Genomic DNA, 17,659 nt, shown 5'->3' on the forward strand with positions numbered 1-17,659 from the left:
ATGCTTCTTCATGCCAGGGTGTGTTTTTTCCCTTAGAACAAGTACAGTGTTATTTTACACATGAGCCTCTCTGCTGTTGCTTGCCTTGTTTTATTGTACTTCTCACTGTATACTGAGCTCAGTAAAAATATTAATTAAAAGAAGTGATTCTGCTCCTACACCAGTGTAATGGCAGTGATTTCAATGAAATTACTGTGGATTTACCCCGGGGCAAATGAGAACATATTCAGGCCTAATATTTTGTGCAATTGAAAAATGCTATAATTTGAGTAGCCTGTAATGGTGTTGTGGAAGCCAGTAAATAATTAACAAGGATTTGAAGAGATCTTAATGAATGTTAGTTAGCAAGAGTCAGGCCATACTGTAACCTTAATGACGTAAGACTTGTAGGAGCAAAGATAGTGCGAGGCGACAGGACAGGAACTGTGTACAAAGTTATTATGACCTTGCAATCACTAACCAAAATGCAGGCTTGCTTTTCTTAGGATTGAGACAAATAAGATAAGCCTTTTTGCTGTGTATAAACAAAATGTAGTTGTTGCTTTTACTGTCTGTATTATTGTTAGAAATTGTCTGTAAAAGGTATAAAGGCTTGCTGTGATTGTTTACCAGTTGAGAGACCTGTCCAGGACCCTGTGTCCTATGGCACTCTCTCCCTCCATGGTAATTACTGGAGAAATAATAAAGTATTTAATTTTGCTGCACCCAAACAAAAAAAGCGAGAACTGAGTTTTTCTTCGACAATTTGGGGGCTCGTCCGGGATGGCAACGCCCACGGACCCACAGACAACTACTACGGATCATTCCCCTTCGAACCCCATGGCGCCACATGAGAGGTATGAGACCTTTTGAAATCTCTATTGGGGTATCGGAGGAGGACTGTCCGTGAGGACGTCTGTCTCTGTTGGGCTCACGCCATCTGAACTTATTGACTGTGCAGCAGGATCAGATGCAAAGTGGTATTGGGGAGAGGCCCCAATAAGGTTAGTTTATAGCAGTACTGGGAACTGCTGAGTTGGCCAACAGGTAAATGCATAAGGTAATGCATAAGGTAATGCATAGGTAAATGCATTAGAATGCACCGGTGCTGAGGGGTTTTTACCGCCTCAAGAGGGGTTGTCATACCGCCTCATGGTATTGGTCCGGACCAGGTAAAGATGCATCATGGTTTAAAAAAAAAAAAAAAAAGATAAAAAGGTTGAAAAAGGGTTAAAAAGAAAAAGGAAGAAAAAGAGGCCTTGGTGTGTGTGTGTGTACACCAGTGTGAGTGGCTGTTACCGGGCTAGCCCGGTAACTAGTGGATCTTTAGGAGATCCGACCCACGGTGGGCTGACTCAGCCTGGCATAGTCCGGCGAGGAAGCTGCCTGGGTCTAGGAGTGTGTGAACCCATCTTCCCTCCCCTTTCCTTGTGAGTCTCTCCTGTGTGAGTGGAAAATGGGTAAGGGACAGTCTAAATATTCCACCTTACCCCCTAAGGGTGCCCCAGCATATTACATGTACGTACGTTATGGTCCTAAAACCTGCAGGTATTTAAATGATTGGAATCTGTACACGCGTGAAAATTCATTTAAACAATGCCCATTAGAAGGTACCTTCAATCTAGATAAGATCATATATCTCAGTGGAGCTTTAATTACAAAGAAAAACCTCTGTCACAGTGTGAGCAATTTGTCTAGGAACGGGTTAATTTGAAATTCGGCTTAGCCCTGAGATAAGGGAGAAGTTGTTTTGTGTTCAAGGTCATGAATTAGTGCGGACTATGCTAAGTGCTAAGTAAAACTGCTTCAGCCCCAGCTGGTTGTGGAAAATAAAAAAAATAAAAAAAAGCAGTATAAGTTACAAAACTGAGATTGCATTTGAAAAGCTTAACGGTTCAGTGAGATCCAACAGTTTTTGCAACCCTGAAGCCGGACAGGCAGCTGACCTGAACTGGAATCTCTGAAAGAGACGCCGCAGGAGATTCCAGGGTGTAAAAGAACAGCCATCCCAAGAGTGGAAGCATGTTGGAAATGCTGGACAAGCTGTATACAGGATAATCTCCCGTCCACCTATTTCCCTTCTCTGAACATTATACACAGACATGCCAGTCTGGATATGTGTAAGTATTAAAGTGGCTTAAGGCTTGGGGCATTCATATTTTTCCCGAGTGATGTGGGAGCATTCCCAACACTCTCCATTGTTGTTTTATTATTTTTAATGAAGCTTTAAAATTTGATTATATGCTCTGTCAGTTTGATCACCTGACATGAGGGATAAATTAGTAACAGGAATTTGTCACAGTTTGGTGAGCAATTAAGAATGGGGGGCATTGCAGAATTTACACCATCTATCTGTTTTACCCTTGTTAGTTTATGTTTGCTTTGTTTGGTACTGTTGGTGTTATGTGTTAAGAATAGCATGATTATAGGTGAGCTCTCATAGAATAAGGAAACACTATTTGGTTTTGGTGCACTATTTAGCTTTGGCTCTGTTTTGTTTAACCGGTTACTGATGTTTTTCTGCTCTGTTCATTTGGGCGTTAGGTGTGTGAGCGGAACTGAACTTCTCGTTCGTAATTCCTCAGGGTGGAAGCCATGTGTGCGATGAAGCTCTGGGGTTGTCCTGAAATTTTACAGTCCTGCCCCCCCGTAGCGGACAATGTAATAGAAGTAGAAAAAGTTGGCTTAGACTGTAATTTTCTTTGCTCTCTGTGTAATTTTCTTTTCTGTTTAAGTGTCAGCAGACAAATGGGTGGGTCTCTGGGTAGACCCCCAAAGGGGTTTGGATTATGTGTTAAGTGAATGGCCATGTATTTTTGCCCAGGTGGCAAACCTTACTAGGAAGGACTCAGGTAGTCTTGTGAGTAGAAATATTTTGGGGACAAGACCAGAAGGGTGGGGGCTAGTTGAGTAGCCCACCCTCCTAGCTAAGAACTGGTTGTGGAACAAGCTAGTGTCCATGGACGGGACGATTCAGTGAGGAAAAAAGGATCGGGCCCAAGCGGGAGGGCAACAGACAGAGTGTTTGGAAAACAGGTTGGAAACTTTTGAGGGTGTAGTAGAAAGAAGGAGTAAGTGAATATAAGCATGAGGATTTCAAATACTCAAGAGGATATTTGGAATGGTGATTTAAGTTGATAAAAGTGGCTGTTGGAAGGGAAAAGCAAGTGATTTTTAAGAGAACAGTTTTTGGTGTCTATGAAATGTTTGTGAATGAATTCAGGCAAAGAACTTATTAGATTGCAATCATTTGGCTATGAACAATTTTGTTAAATCAGTTGAAGAATGTATACAGTGCTATGTAATGACATTTTATTAGGCCCTACAGGCACTATAAGTGGTGATGTTTTCTTTCAGTGTTTAAAAGCAGGAGTCAAAAGAAAAAAAAAACAAGCCGGAGAGCATCTGTGTTAATGCAAATTAACTAACTGATAAGGTAGAGGCCGCTGAACCAGAGCTGTCTAAGAAGCACATACGAGAAAATATGGGGTAATTCCTCTGTTTTGCCTAGAATCAACAAGAGTATTTGTATACGGTATTTTAAGTACTGATTGACTGCCCAGAAGGGGCAGACCTCCGTTTTGCCTTTCAGATAATTAGAGAAGACTGATGCCAGCTGAACAGCATTCAACTTACCATGATTTATTGGCACAGTACAATTTATGTTTTGTGTTCTATGTTCTGTTTTGTGGTGTTTTGTCTCGTGGCAAAAAAAAAATTGTTGTGTTTAATATTTTCATGAGATGGTCTGATTTGATATCAAGCGGAAATGTTGGATTGAGATGCAGATACTTGTTTTGTTCAACTTAGAATACAAAGTGTTTGGTTACATCAGAAAAATGTGATATACTAAAGTCTAATACATTTTCTTAAGTAAGAGAAAGAAACTACATTGGCCAAATCTTTTAATTGAGAATTGTTGTTAAAATCATACTGACAGTCTTTGGAAGCAAGGACATGAAAAGTTAACCCACTCCCCATATTGTACGAGGGATCCTTCTGGCTACCTCAGACTTTTAGCCAGAGGGCTGCGGATGGTGGATAGCTATTGGACTAGAAGTTATATTAAGTGAACTTCTCAAAGTGGGTGTGCTTGTCCTGGCTTGTTCTTCCAAAGTTCTGTAATAAGGTTATTTTAGTGAAAGGGTATATGTGGCATACTTGATTAATAAGACTAATGTACTGTATAACAGTAATGTTTATGTGTTCATGGTATAAAAGAAGGTGTATGAGTAAAGGGTAACAGTTTTCTTTGTATGTTAACGAAAAAAAAAAGAAAAGAAAAAAAACGCAAAGAAGGGAGAAAAAAGAGAATGGCTAACATGCGCTGGCCCCAGTCAAGGACACCGCTTGGCTGCCTACCAAGGGAAGGGGGGGGGGGGAAATGGTTGCTACAGTTACACGAGATTGGTGTGCAGCGGCCAGCCCACTCTCCTCCTTGGGGACCCTTTGTGAATATTCAGATTGATTTTATTTCGATGTCTACATGTTGTGGTTATGGATATGTATTTGTTTTAGTTGATGTATTTACCAATTGGGTTAAAGCTTTTCCCTGCAGGAAAGCAGGTGTCAGGATTGTTGTGACATTTTGCTTAAAGATTTTGTGCCACGTTTTGCCATCCCTGTGGGTATCAACAGTGATCGTGGGATTCATTTTTACTGGACAGATTGTAAAGGAGTTATGTGCAACTCACTGCCCTCACCACCCACATTTGGGACAGTGGAACGCCAGAACGGGATTTTAAAGAATAAACTGGCCCAGATTTGTGCTGAAACGAACTTAAGGTGGCCGGATGCCCTTCTTTTGGCACTGAGGTGTATGAGAGCCATTCCCAATCGAACGACTGGACTCAGCCCTCATGAAATTTTGACAGGACGCCCAATGTGACTACCAACTGCATCCCCACTAACCCCAGCTCAGATGGACATTCATTTGCTGGATAACATAATGCTTAAATATTGTCAGGCACTAATGAAATGTGTTAAGTCTTTTTATACACAGGTGATGGAAGCACTACCAAAGGATCCTGTGCAACCTTGCCACTCGTTGGAACCAGGAGCCTGGGTCTACATAAAGATCCATCAGCGAAAGACTGCCTTGGCTCCATGCTGGAAAGGCCCTTTCCAAGTCCTGCTGACTACCGACACCGCTGTGAAGTGCCACAGACTGACTGCTTGGACCCAGGATTCTCACTGCAAAAAGACCCCTCCACATCAGAAGAATTTTCCTATTGATGATTAGCCTATTCTTTCTTCTAGTTCTACTGTGCTTCTGGACAGCAGGGAAAAAGCTCCCTTGTCCACTGACAGACCAACTGTGCCTTTAGACTTTTCTAGAAAAAGCACAGCTATTACAGGGTGATATGTGCTGGAAACCTCTCCCCTGTAGGATGCTAAACCTCGATTGTTTTGGGAAAGAAGAAAACACACTCACTCCACTGACATTGCCAAAGTCCAGGAATTCCTGACTGAAAAGGACATTGAGAACTGACCCTGGTGAAGAAACAAAGAATTGTACACTGGCAGGAGGAAATTTGTGGGACCCATGCTTGGGACTGTGGTATTAATTGGATTTTGGGGTTTATTCTACAGGCTGTGCCCTGTGTTTTGGATAAATCCTTCAGTATGTATTGCCCTCCCTAATTGGATTTTACCTGACATTGCCCTTATCCAGTTTTCTACATACCCAGATTGCTCACAAGGGTCTACCATTAGATTAGCACAACAAAAAGGCCTGGGTTATTTCCTCTGGACAACAAGGGAATTGACCAGATCCCTGTGGGCTGGGTTATTTCATCTGGCCAATAGTGTAGTAGCCATTTGGACTATTCTTCCAGGCCAAGAACATGATAAGAAATTGGGGCAACTAGAAAAGGCCACTAGTCTTATTTTTGAAGCTCAGCTATCTTCAGTACAGGCTGGAGTTGCTGAGTTACATGTAATTTCCACCCTTAGTTCTATGACCCAGAAGTTATTGACAGAGCTGGTATTGAATATCACTGAGGCTGGGAAGGCATTGCAGTGGGATCTAGACTAGACTTGGCCCACTGCCCTTACAGACGTCAGGAGTACCATCTGATCTGTGGTCATGAAGACATACTTGGACACTTTCTGGATGGAAGTGTGGACATTCACAGTGCTCCTTCCAAGTATATGGACCGGTTAGGGTGGGTGTGGGCTCCCACATACCGAATCCTGCTGGGTCCATGGGGAGGATGCCTGTGGGACTGTAATTGTTTACCGAGACATCTGGGGAAATTAGACCACCTGGTATCTCCAACTGATTTCTAGACAGTACCCCTAGAATGACACCTGACATTTTGGATAAGAATAGAGAGTCAATGGACATTTTGGCCGTTAGAACCACCACAGCTCAGTGTATCTATAAACTGAAGCTAGGGGAAGTTGTCACTGTTTATGACAATATTTGTTGAGAGGGTGGAGGTCAAGGAACTACCCTGACGGGACACCCATTTTTTTTCAAGCTAATGATAGCTGTGTGTGCGTTAATGCCACCACTTTACAAGATATACATATTGCTCTTACCACTGCTGCAGGCAATTATGTCATTTACTGGCCTGCAGATAGAATGCAGATAGAATATTGTAAGTAGCTCTTAGATTTTAGGTATATTTTGATTGGACTAGAATAGTGCCTGATCAGTTTCAAAATTTGCTTTTATTGTTACCAAAGGTTCAAAGAATCTCTGAATTGCAAGGGCAAATTCCCATGCTTTAGAATATATATCAAGCTGGAAGGAATGTCTTTCATACAGCTTATAGAGTGTTTACTTTATGTACTAGGTATGATGTTTTGTGCTTTGTATTCACGATTGTACACCAGCCCCATTATATTATTCCTATAGGATTGTTATTATTTGTAATGCTGTTAGTTAATTTAGGATTATATTATTGTTGCTGTTGTTGTAAATAACGTAAGAATAGCAATACCTTTCATGTTCATGCTAATTATGCATTGTCATTACGTCCCCTGACGGTTGACATGTTTGCTGTAGAATCTGAGGTCCATGGTTTCATGCGAATTGAGATTTGAAATTGTTTGTTGTACTAGAAGTACAAAAGGGGGGAGTGTGGAAGCCAGTAAATAATTAACAAGGATTTGAAGAGATCTTAATGAATGTTAGTTAGCAAGAGTCAGGCCATACTGTAACCTTAATGACGTAAGACTTGTAGGAGCAAAGATAGTGCGAGGCGACAGGACAGGAACTGTGTACAAAGTTATTATGACCTTGCAATCACTAACCAAAATGCAGGCTTGCTTTTCTTAGGATTGAGACAAATAAGATAAGCCTTTTTGCTGTGTATAAACAAAATGTAGTTGTTGCTTTTTACTGTCTGTATTATTGTTAGAAATTGTCTGTAAAAGGTATAAAGGCTTGCTGTGATTGTTTACCAGTTGAGAGACCTGTCCAGGACCCTGTGTCCTATGGCACTCTCTCCCTCCATGGTAATTACTGGAGAAATAATAAAGTATTTAATTTTGCTGCACCCAAACAAAAAAAGCGAGAACTGAGTTTTTCTTCGACAGTGTCCACTGGTTAAAGACACTTGTTGGCTTTATATTGGTAAGTTAGATTTAGTCTAGACTAGGTTAGGTAGCTGTCGGCCATATGCAGGGCCCAAAATGCATTGCATCAAGCTGGAAAATAAATTCTATCATAACCCCCATCCCCTTGCTTTTCCAGTCTACTGCACTGGACTGTCAAAGTCTGGAGTATCTTCATGTCAATTTAAAATGCAGATTTCTATAAAATTAGATACCTTATGGGAGGCAGTGTGGGATAATGAATAGGGCATTGGATTTGGTGTCAAGACCTGTTCCAGAGTCTGACGTGCTGTATGACTGTGGGCAAGTCCCTTCTCTCTTCTGTCACGCATTTCCCTTCCATGTTTTATTTGTCTGATTTATTTCAATTTGAAGCTGTTCAGGGTAGGGATTGTTTCTCATTATGTGTTCTCACAGAGCCTAGCACAATGGGACTCCCGTCTCAGTGGGGACTCCTAGGTGCTAATGTAATATAAACAATAATGGTAACGTAAATATAAAGGGACAGTATCCCTTGTGTTATTTATGTTGATATTAAATGCCTTTTATTTTACACTGCTATTAAATTCAATGTTTAATGTGTCACAACTGCATTCTATTGTATGCATCTCTGTGCCATAATCTGCCCCTAAATCTGCTGTAGCTGTTACCATTCCAATGGGAAAGGTGGTAGAGATTCATCTGATGTGTCTAAAGTATTACAAACAACATTTACATTATTTTTCTCTCCCATTGTTAGGAAACTACCGACTGGTTTAAAAGTCACGTCAAAAGTTGTAATCTTCTCCCTCCCAGGGTGACTTTGTGAGTCACTGGTTTACACTTTTGAAATGCCTTTAAAACTGGCAAGCCGTGAAAATATTCTGTCAAAGGATATAGCTTTTTCCTTCCAGGTGTTTTTTTTATTTCATACTGGCATTGATTTCAACTGAAAACAGGTTCCCTGAGTCACTGAACTTCCTGTTGGCTGCATTCATTTACCCACTGATGCAAATAGAAAACCTGCTTTCTCCCTGAGGTATCGATTACTTACAACAGGGCCAGTACAGCTGTGACAGCAACAAAAAAACAAAAAAGAGAGAGATGAAAAGCAGCCAGTGGAAGTAGAAGGCAAGTATTTTAACTTGCTGCATATGATGTCAGCTGTCAACTACTTGGCAGTTTAATGTTTATTGACTAGCACAGGGGTCGGCAACCTTTCAGAAGTGGAGTGCTGAGTCTTCATTTATTCACTCTAATTTAAGGTTTCGCATGCCAGTTATACATTTTAACATTTTTAGAAGGTCTCTTTGTATAAGTCTATAATATATAACTAAACTATTGTTGTATGTAAAGTAAATAAGGTTTTTAAAATGTTTAAGAAGCTCCATTTAAAATTAAATTAAAATGCAGAGCCCCCCAGACCGGTGGCCAGGACCTGGGCAGTGTGAGTGTCACTGAAAATCAGCTCATGTGCCGCCTTCAGCACGCGTGCCATAGGTTGCCTACCCCTGGACTAGCAGATGCACCTGGTTTAAAATGTTATCATCTAGCATTACAATTAGTTATAGTTACTGAAAGCCAACAATCTGCTCACTGCCATACAGTAGCAGAAACAGCCCTTGCCATCAAGCAACTGACATGAAATCCTAAGCAAAGATGGTAAATTACAAACAACCCTAAACAATGTGACTGGGTTTAATTCTTTTAGGGATAGATTTTTTTTCTTTCCCATTAAGGTTTTGTCTTTCAGTAGATTCCTTTAGAAATGTACCAAATACATTAAAAATTGCTTTAGTCAGGGGGTTTTGTGATATCATTCAGCATCTGACTAGGGGTTGTTTACCATGTGCTATCCTTATTAAGGATATAAACTCACCCACCTCCTCCAAGCAGTGGCTCAGATGATTATATTGTCTGGATTTGCATAAGGAGATGTGTGTGGTGGGGGAAGTACCATGGGGATTTCAAGCACTCTTTTCTTGTAATCCAATCTCTCTCTCAGACAGCTACATCATAGAATAAACACAGCATCTGTCAAGGCTTTCAGACTCCTCTGTGAGTGAAATATCACTGTGGATATGTTTACATTGCAATTAGAGAGCCTGGGCTGGCCGGTGCCAGCTGACTTGCGCTCAGGCTAAAGGGCTGTTTAATTGTAGTGTAGACTTTCAGGCTACCTGAGCTTGGGACCTTCCTACTTTGCAGGGTTCTAGAGTCTGGGCTCCAGCCTGAGACTGAACATCACAGTCCCTTAGCCTGAGCCCAAGACAGCTGGCATGGGCCAGCCCCAGGTGTCTAATTTCAGTGTAGGCATATTGTCAGTGGTCAGCCACTGGGACATGCTGAAAAGCATTGCAATCTATATCTGCGTTGAGAAGAGAAAACATCAAATTCCCCCACTACCCTACACATAAAGACTTTAAAGAAATTAATGGACATATTTTTCAGACACCTATTACTGTGGTATCTAAGCTTTGCACAATACTTTAAAAACATTGAGTATGTCCATAAGGATGAATAAGCTCATTATTTCTTTTGTTTTCCTAATAGATTTTTGTGGGACTTTTTAATCCTTTTATTTTCGTCCTCTGTTTCTCAGGATGTTCTTTCCATCTTGACCCTTGCTTTCCCCTCCTTTGTGGGTCAACCTGAAGGAGAAGTTGGAGAGTAGGTGCTGTTGCAGTTTGATTGTTATCTCCGCCTTGATTTTGTCCAGGAATGGTATTGTTATGTTACAAGGTGTTAACTGCCATCAAACACATCTTTCATCTACAAGCAATCACAGATCTCATTGAAGCTAATGGGCATGCTAGCAAAGTTATTAGCCATCATACAAGTTAAATGGAAGAAGCAATTAAACTCCTTTGTAATTAAAATTAAAATAGCTGTAGCCATAGATGCTACCACCCAAGGCACTGGGCCACATGGGGAGGCCTGAGCAACAATTAACAGGTCTACACTACAGACCTGTATCGGTATAACTATGTCACTTAGGGGTGTGAAAAATCCACATCCCTGAGGAATGTAGTTATACCGACATAATCCCTCTGCATAGATAGTGCTATGTCTACAGGAGAGCTTCTCCCGTCGACACAGCTACTGCCTCTCAGGGAGGTGGATTAACTATGCTGACGGGAGAACCTCTCCTGTTGGCATAGTAGTGTCTTCACTAAAGTTCTACACCAGGGTAGCTGCACTGCTGTAGCATTGTGTGTGAAGACAAGCCCTAACTCTGGAAGAATAAGTGGGGGTTTCCCTGGAAACTGTCTGCAAACAGTTATAGTTACAAATTCTATTAGGTCTGATGAGTTTCTGCCTGGCTCTCACAGTCCTTTACAAGGGATCCCCGATTTTATTGAGCTTTTTAATAAAGTAAGATAAGAACACCGTGCATGTGAAAGGGCTTGTGTCTGAGGTTTCAGATAGATATTCCAAATCAATAAGCTGGTTTGCTCTTTGGCACAGTCCTTTTGGGTGTAATTTAGTGAATGCTATTGCTTTTGAGAAGAAAATATTTTTGACCCTCTTCTTTTGTGCCACATGGTTGAAAGTATTGATCTTGGGCTGTGTGATTAGTGCTACAGTATGAGCTGAAAAAGTCTTTTTAGATATTAGAGTTCACTTCCTTGCCGATGCAGAATTTTTTCCCTACAGTATATTTTCTAGTGCTGGGTCCTGTTTAATTTTCAAAGTCCCAAATAATAGTACAAGAGACTATTCCACAACAAGAGATGGTCAAAATACTTGGGCCAACTCTGCCAAATTATTTACAAGTGTTTCCTGTTTGCCAAATTGTTTCTGAACTAATTATTTTTACAAATGTGTTTATCATTCATAATCAGGGCTGGCTCCAGGCACCAGCTGAGCAAGCTGGTGCTTGGGGCGGCAGATTCTAGGGGGTGGCATTCCGCCCAATCCTAGGGCAGCACTGACACTTTTTTTTTTGTTTTGTTTGCTGCTCTGGCCGCCCTGTAGGGGGCAGAGGAGGGGAGCGCCCTGCAGCAAATTTGGCAGGGCAGCCCGCGTACTTCCCTCCCCACTGACCGGAGCAGCTCGGAGCCCTCCCGGCAGGCGGTGTGGAGGTCGGGGCCGCGCGGTGAGCGCCCCCCTGAAGCCCTGGCTGCCCCCCCCTCTCACTCTCCCCCCTCGCTCCCTCCCCTTCCCCCCATTAGACTGGGCGCGCAGTCTGCAGCACAGGGAGTCCCCTGGCTCCGCCCGCCCTGTACGTTTTTTTTGTTTTGTTCTCCCCTGCTTTGCCGGCCATGCCGTTCCCCCACCCCCGCTTTGCCGCTCCAGCCACGCCGCAGGTTGTTTTTTTTCACCTGCTTTGCCGCTCCAGCCGTGCAGGTTTTTTTGTTTTTCCCCCACCCTGCTTTACCGCTCCGGCTGTGCTGCAGGGGTTTTTTTTTTTTTCTTCCCTGCTTTGCCATTCCAGCTGCGCCGTTTTTTGTTCCCCCCTCACCCTGCTTTGCCGCTCTGGCTGCGCCTGTTTTCTTTTTCTTTTTTTTTCTTCACCTGCTTTGCCGCTCCAGCGCCCTGTTCCCCTCCCACCTTTACCGCTCCAGCCCCACCGTGGTTTTATATTGTTGTTTTGTTTTGTTTTTTTCCTGCTTTGCTGCTCCGGCTGTGCTGCAGTTTCCCCCCCCCCCCAACCTTTTTGCCATTCTAGCTGCGCCATTTTTTTGTCCCCCGCACCCCACTTTTCCGCTCTGGCCCCGCTGTGGTTTTGTTTTTGTTTTTTCCCCTGCTTTGCCGCTCCGGCGGCCCCTCTCCCCCCCCCTTTTTTTTTTGCTTGGGGCGGCAAAAAAGCCAGAGCCGGCCCTGTTCATAATTGTTTGGTGTATAGTTTTAAGTATGTTCTAGCTTAAGCATAAGTTACTGGTCTGGATGCAGGAAATGCTGGGTGAAAGTCTATGGCTTGTGTTATACAGGAAATTCAGACTACATGGTCATAATGGTACCTTTTGGCCTTAAAAACCTATGAATATAGGAAATATATTTGCATCTGTGGATCACTCACAAACTACAGTGACTATTCTTTTTTGAAATTGCACTTTGAGCTGTGTAGTTGGCACCAAAGTCACATGGGATGATTGCAGTTGTATGACTGGATGACTTAAACTGTATAAACAAGGAGTGCCTGAAGACATCATTGGGGCAATGAATCAGGGAGAGGACAAAGGCACTGAGGACACAGACTTTGGAAAATTTGAATCTTTTTGTAATAATAATACTTAGCTCTTCTGTAGCACCTTTCCCATGTAGACTTCAAGGATATTATATCTACTTAAATACAGCAAGTAAGCCCCAGATTTAGAAAAAAGCTGGGTTCATTCGTAATAGCTATGCATACATGACATTAAGTTCCTTTTCCTTGGGTGTCACATAAGGGTATTTGCCACAGGAATAGTGGTTGTTGGTCTTACTCAAATTCTGACTGAAATCACAAACAAAATTACTGTCATTATCGTTACCTCTCAACCTTTTTTAGACTTGGCAGGGAGAATAAGGGCTGAATGGGAATGGAGACTGAACTACACCCTGGAGGTGGTTCCTCCAGATCAGTAGGTGAGGTGAGCTGCAAGAGCAGTGTTGAGGAGCATGCTTTGCTTCAGCCCACGCAGTATCAATTCTCTGGATAGATAACTTCAGCGTCCAGCACTGTCAATCAGCATCTTTCACAAGCACTAAATCCACTCTGAAAAATGCATATCCGATCGCATTAAATTATGGGTTAGTATTGCTGTTCTAAGCGGAAATTGCTTGAATGCCAGAGTAGATAACAGATTAGAACTAAACAGTACCTACCCCAAGCAAGCAAAACCAACAATCCAGTTTGACCTCCTCTTTGAAATTCTCCTAACTCTGATTCCTCCCCACGTCATTCCTTTATTCCAAAAGTAATAAAAGCGGAGTTAGAACAGTGAACACCTGGTATGTTGGTCACGCAGCACAGTTTTACATTATAATCATCTTGTCAAGGAGCTGAAAATAGCATTGTGTGGCAGTATTAAAACAGTAATACTTCAGGAAGAAAGACAATAGCTAGCTTTTGGCAGCAACCTACATGCTGCCAACTGTGACTGACACAAAAGTATTCCACAAATTGAATACCTCAGCAAACCTTCAAAAATCGTCACTGTGTCCCCTCCTTGCATTCCTGCCAGGTGTCAACCGGGGTTATACCAGGGATCGGCAACCTTTGGCACGCGGCCCATCTGCTGGTGGGCGGGCCGGTATGAGGCATTTTGAGGTAAAATTGGTGTGAAAGTTGCTATACAAAATAAAGTGTTATTGCAATGTACAATGCAGTCATTGCCCACTAGCTTTACTGTTAGATGAAGAACTGTATAAGCCAGGGATCGGCAACCTTTCCACATGGCACATTGGCTCAGCCACAAAAGCACAGACCAGAGGGAATGGGGTTTCAACCTCATAGCCTAGACCTTTGGGAAACCAGCATAGGATTGTTATGCATCCAGCTCCAATGCCAAGTGAGACAACTTCCATTCCAGGAGGAGAAATTGTTGGGCCATGGGAATCAATCCTTCCTGATGCACCATCTAACAGGAATTAAGACAACAGGCTTCAGTGACTCTGATTGCACTACACTGTACCAAATAGCCCTAGTTTCCAGACCTCATGGAGAGCTCTGTAATCCTAACATTATGATCCATTTTGGATAGATCATCACAGGGTCATCTGTTCCATCACAACCTGGCACCTCTGAACCTGAGTACCTGGTTACATTCTAAATAATAATCACTGGAATATTCCAATGATGCTGTCATGGTCTCACCCTCACTTGAAACTGGGGGGTTTCAAGTTGAGGACCAGCATGTATCCCCCCACCCTAAAATCCTAGGGTAGGTCTCCTTTTTGCTGCCACCACCCTGTCAATTTACGTGGGCCGGGACACCCCTGTTTTCCCCCTCCTCTTTCCAAAGACGTTCCCTGGGGAAACACAGATCAACTCACAGAGGGAGAAACCTCCCCGTCTCCTCCCTCCCCTCTCTGCCCGGAGATAAGCTTGTCTCACCACCGAGAGAGAGTTTCTTAGCCCCCTCCCCCTGTATCCACAGTAGAAGGGATTTAATCAAATCTTTATAGAAAGAATTTATTAAAAGAAAAACAGGTGGAAACTTAACCCTTAACTAACTATTTATGACAGATGCATTCTCAATCCTAGTGAAGTTCAGAAAATTTTTTCACCAACTCTCAGTATACAATAACATGGAGATTTGATTCCTGGTGCACATCAGGAGGATTAAACAGCAGGACCTACACTGGTTAAATTGCTACTAGAATTCTTACAAGCAGGCCTGTCTCTGGGTCAACAGAACAACTTACTCAGAACTCAAGCATCAGTTATATCCTTAAGAGTAGCAGCTCTGGGTCGACCTACCTGACCCTGAAACCCACACATTAAAAAAAATCTTCAGGAGGGTTCTGCAAGTGTAACACTGACAGACACTGGTAGTCTGTCAGCAGGTGGGATTGAAGCTGTGACTTCTGGAGCTTAGTGCATGAGCCTCTACTGCATGAGCTAAAAGCCATATGGCCCTTCACTAAAGCTGTAGAGCAGACTCATTAATATCTTTTCTTCCTCCTCCTCCCTCCCTGTGCAAAAGTGTTGTGTCCTCTCTACACAACATTAAGAATATGGGAACCCCCAGGAACACAGTTGGATTCCAAATAACCATGTTTATTTACTATATCCAAATATACAAGCCTAGCTACATACAAACACTATTGCTCTGACAGGATTTTGGTGGCTTCTGCAGTAGAAGACAGAGGGACCCTCTAGAGAGCTTCCAAACTATTTAAAGGAATATTACCCAATTCCTACACACTACAAAAGGATTTATAAACTAATTAAGATCTTAATGAGGGCCTTGGGTGATACAGAGGGGCTTACATGGGGCTGGAAAACAACGATTCATTGCACCATGACCCCCTTCTGACAACAAAATTACAACATAATTGGGAGAGGGAAGGGGGAGAGCCCAATCCTGAGCCCAGCCACCCTGGGTGAGGGACCTGGAGCCCAAGCCCTGCTACCAGGGGTAGGGAGAGAGGAGGCAGAGCCTGAGCCCCGCCACCCCAGGTGGGGGTAGAGCTCAGACTTCAGCTTCAGCCCAAGGTCCCAGCAAGTCTAATGCTGGCTCTGGTGACCACATTAAATGGGGTCCTGACCCACTTTGGGGTCCCAACCCACAGTTTGAGAACCACTTAGTTATGCCCTAAATGCATAAGAATATGCTGAGGGCAGGGCCGGCTCCAGGCACCAGCTTATCAAGCAGGTGCTTGGGGCGGCAACTCCGGAGCGGGGCGGCACTTTAAGGTATTCGGCAGCAATTCGGCGGAGGGTCCCTCACGCCAGCTCGGAGCAAAGGACCTCCCGCTGAATTGCCACAGATCGCGATCGCGGCTTTTTTTTTTTTTTTTTTGGCTGCTTGGGGCGGCAAAACCCCTGGAGCCGGCCCTGGCTGAGGGACCTCTAATGGTCGTGACCTCCAGATCATTGAAATGTTGATTACAGTAGCTGTAATCAGAGCAGCTGATTATGTTCTCATGTACGAGCTTCTTTATTATTGGAGCTGATAATATACAGTGCAGTATTAGGGTCTAATATACAAAATGAACTTGTATATGGAAAATCATGCTAAGAAATTATCATGGCAAGTGAACTGAGATATGTACAGGATAATTTGAAGGTCAGAAACATGGTAAGATATGGTAAGGATCATCACTAGAGACAGCAACAAGGTGTAACAGAGAATTTGTGCCCTGCAGACACCAGAGGAAAGGAATGTTTCAGGGTCAGACTTCTGCAGATAAGAATGCTTCGCAGCAGTTCCTATTTTATTCACCATTTTTCTGTGATTGGATTATGCAAACAAATTTATAGTAAATAAACTGAACAAAAATTAATTTAAACAATTACACTCTTGAAGGTGTCCTTTGGGCAAACAGGGTGAGGATTAGGACATCATGAAATTCCAAGGAGAGTGAGAACTGTATGGTAACTGCAGAGAGAGAAAGAGAGGGCAGGTGTAAATTTCTGGAAAATATGACAACACTTTTTATGGATGGCTCTTATGAACAGGAAAATAGATTACAAACTTGTCTTTATTACTGTTAGCTATAAAACTTTGGATAGGTGCATCTTTCAATGTAAAGAAAATTCTGTGGAGCAACATAATGTAGGACATAGAATGATGAAGATAAGAAACCATGAAGTTTAATTTATGAGTGCCTGCATAAATTAATTTGGTCTTGGAGAGTGGTGTTGGGGATTGTTATAGATTAATATTTTTTCTCCTCACTAATGGAAGTGTATGATATTTGACAATTCTCACTCTCCTACCCCTGGCATACAGTGAGTGCAGAGGATCCAAATACGACCCATAGAGGTCATACTGTGCCCTATGAGTGCAACTAGTGCATAAGTAAAGGAAGACGACTGGATTGTTGGTGGTACTGTACTTCAAGCTGTATTATAGATACTATGCCAAGTGAAAGTTTTAATATACATTTTAAAATGTGCTACAAAATTCTCCCTTTGTGCTCGCCAAGAGTTTCTCACTTATCTGCTTGCATGTAATTCCCAGTTTGGTAATTAGTGCCAGCAGTCTCTACATAAAAGCAAAGAATCTCTTTGATAGCCTCCCTATCCTTAGACAAATGTGCCACTGAAATGGACTAATTAATAATGTGGCACAGGGAGAAGGAAGAAAGGGGACTTTCATATGATGCTCAACAAAAATGTCGATACTCTAGATGCATTTCCATCCTTTCATCCTCATGTTTGCCAAACATCATGACAGGTCCATTGTAGAGACTGGCCTCAAAGCCATTGACTCATACAGAATAGGAATGACTTATCTTTGCATTAGACCATTTACATAAAAGAGAAGAGCATTGCCCACTTTCCTGAATAAAATGATATACATTTAGATCAATACATTATGTTATTTACACACACAAATATTTGTTAATTTACTGTTGTTTGCTGCAGCACATAACTGATCCTTTAGGGTATGTCTAGGCTGGAAAAAAAAAGTTGTGTTCTTAATTTTAATTAGCTAACCAATGTTAGCTAACTTGGATTAAAATAGCAGTGAAGACA

General features: G+C 42.4%; 1 long non-coding RNA gene across 1 annotated transcript in view; it reads right to left on the reverse strand.

Annotated features, from left to right (window-relative positions):
- Window positions 1–17,659, reverse strand: part of LOC120384544 — an 85,332-nt gene that overhangs the window by 20,019 nt on the left and 47,654 nt on the right. The window contains exons 3-4 of the long non-coding RNA XR_005588945.1: window positions 16,475–16,556; window positions 13,336–13,414 (exon numbers count right to left, since the gene is read on the reverse strand). This is a non-coding gene — a long non-coding RNA (uncharacterized LOC120384544). The remainder of the gene's footprint in view (window positions 1–13,335; window positions 13,415–16,474; window positions 16,557–17,659) is intronic.

The sequence above is a fragment of the Mauremys reevesii genome, linkage group 1 (assembly GCF_016161935.1).
Source record: "Mauremys reevesii isolate NIE-2019 linkage group 1, ASM1616193v1, whole genome shotgun sequence".
NCBI classification, from domain to species: domain Eukaryota; kingdom Metazoa; phylum Chordata; order Testudines; family Geoemydidae; genus Mauremys; species Mauremys reevesii.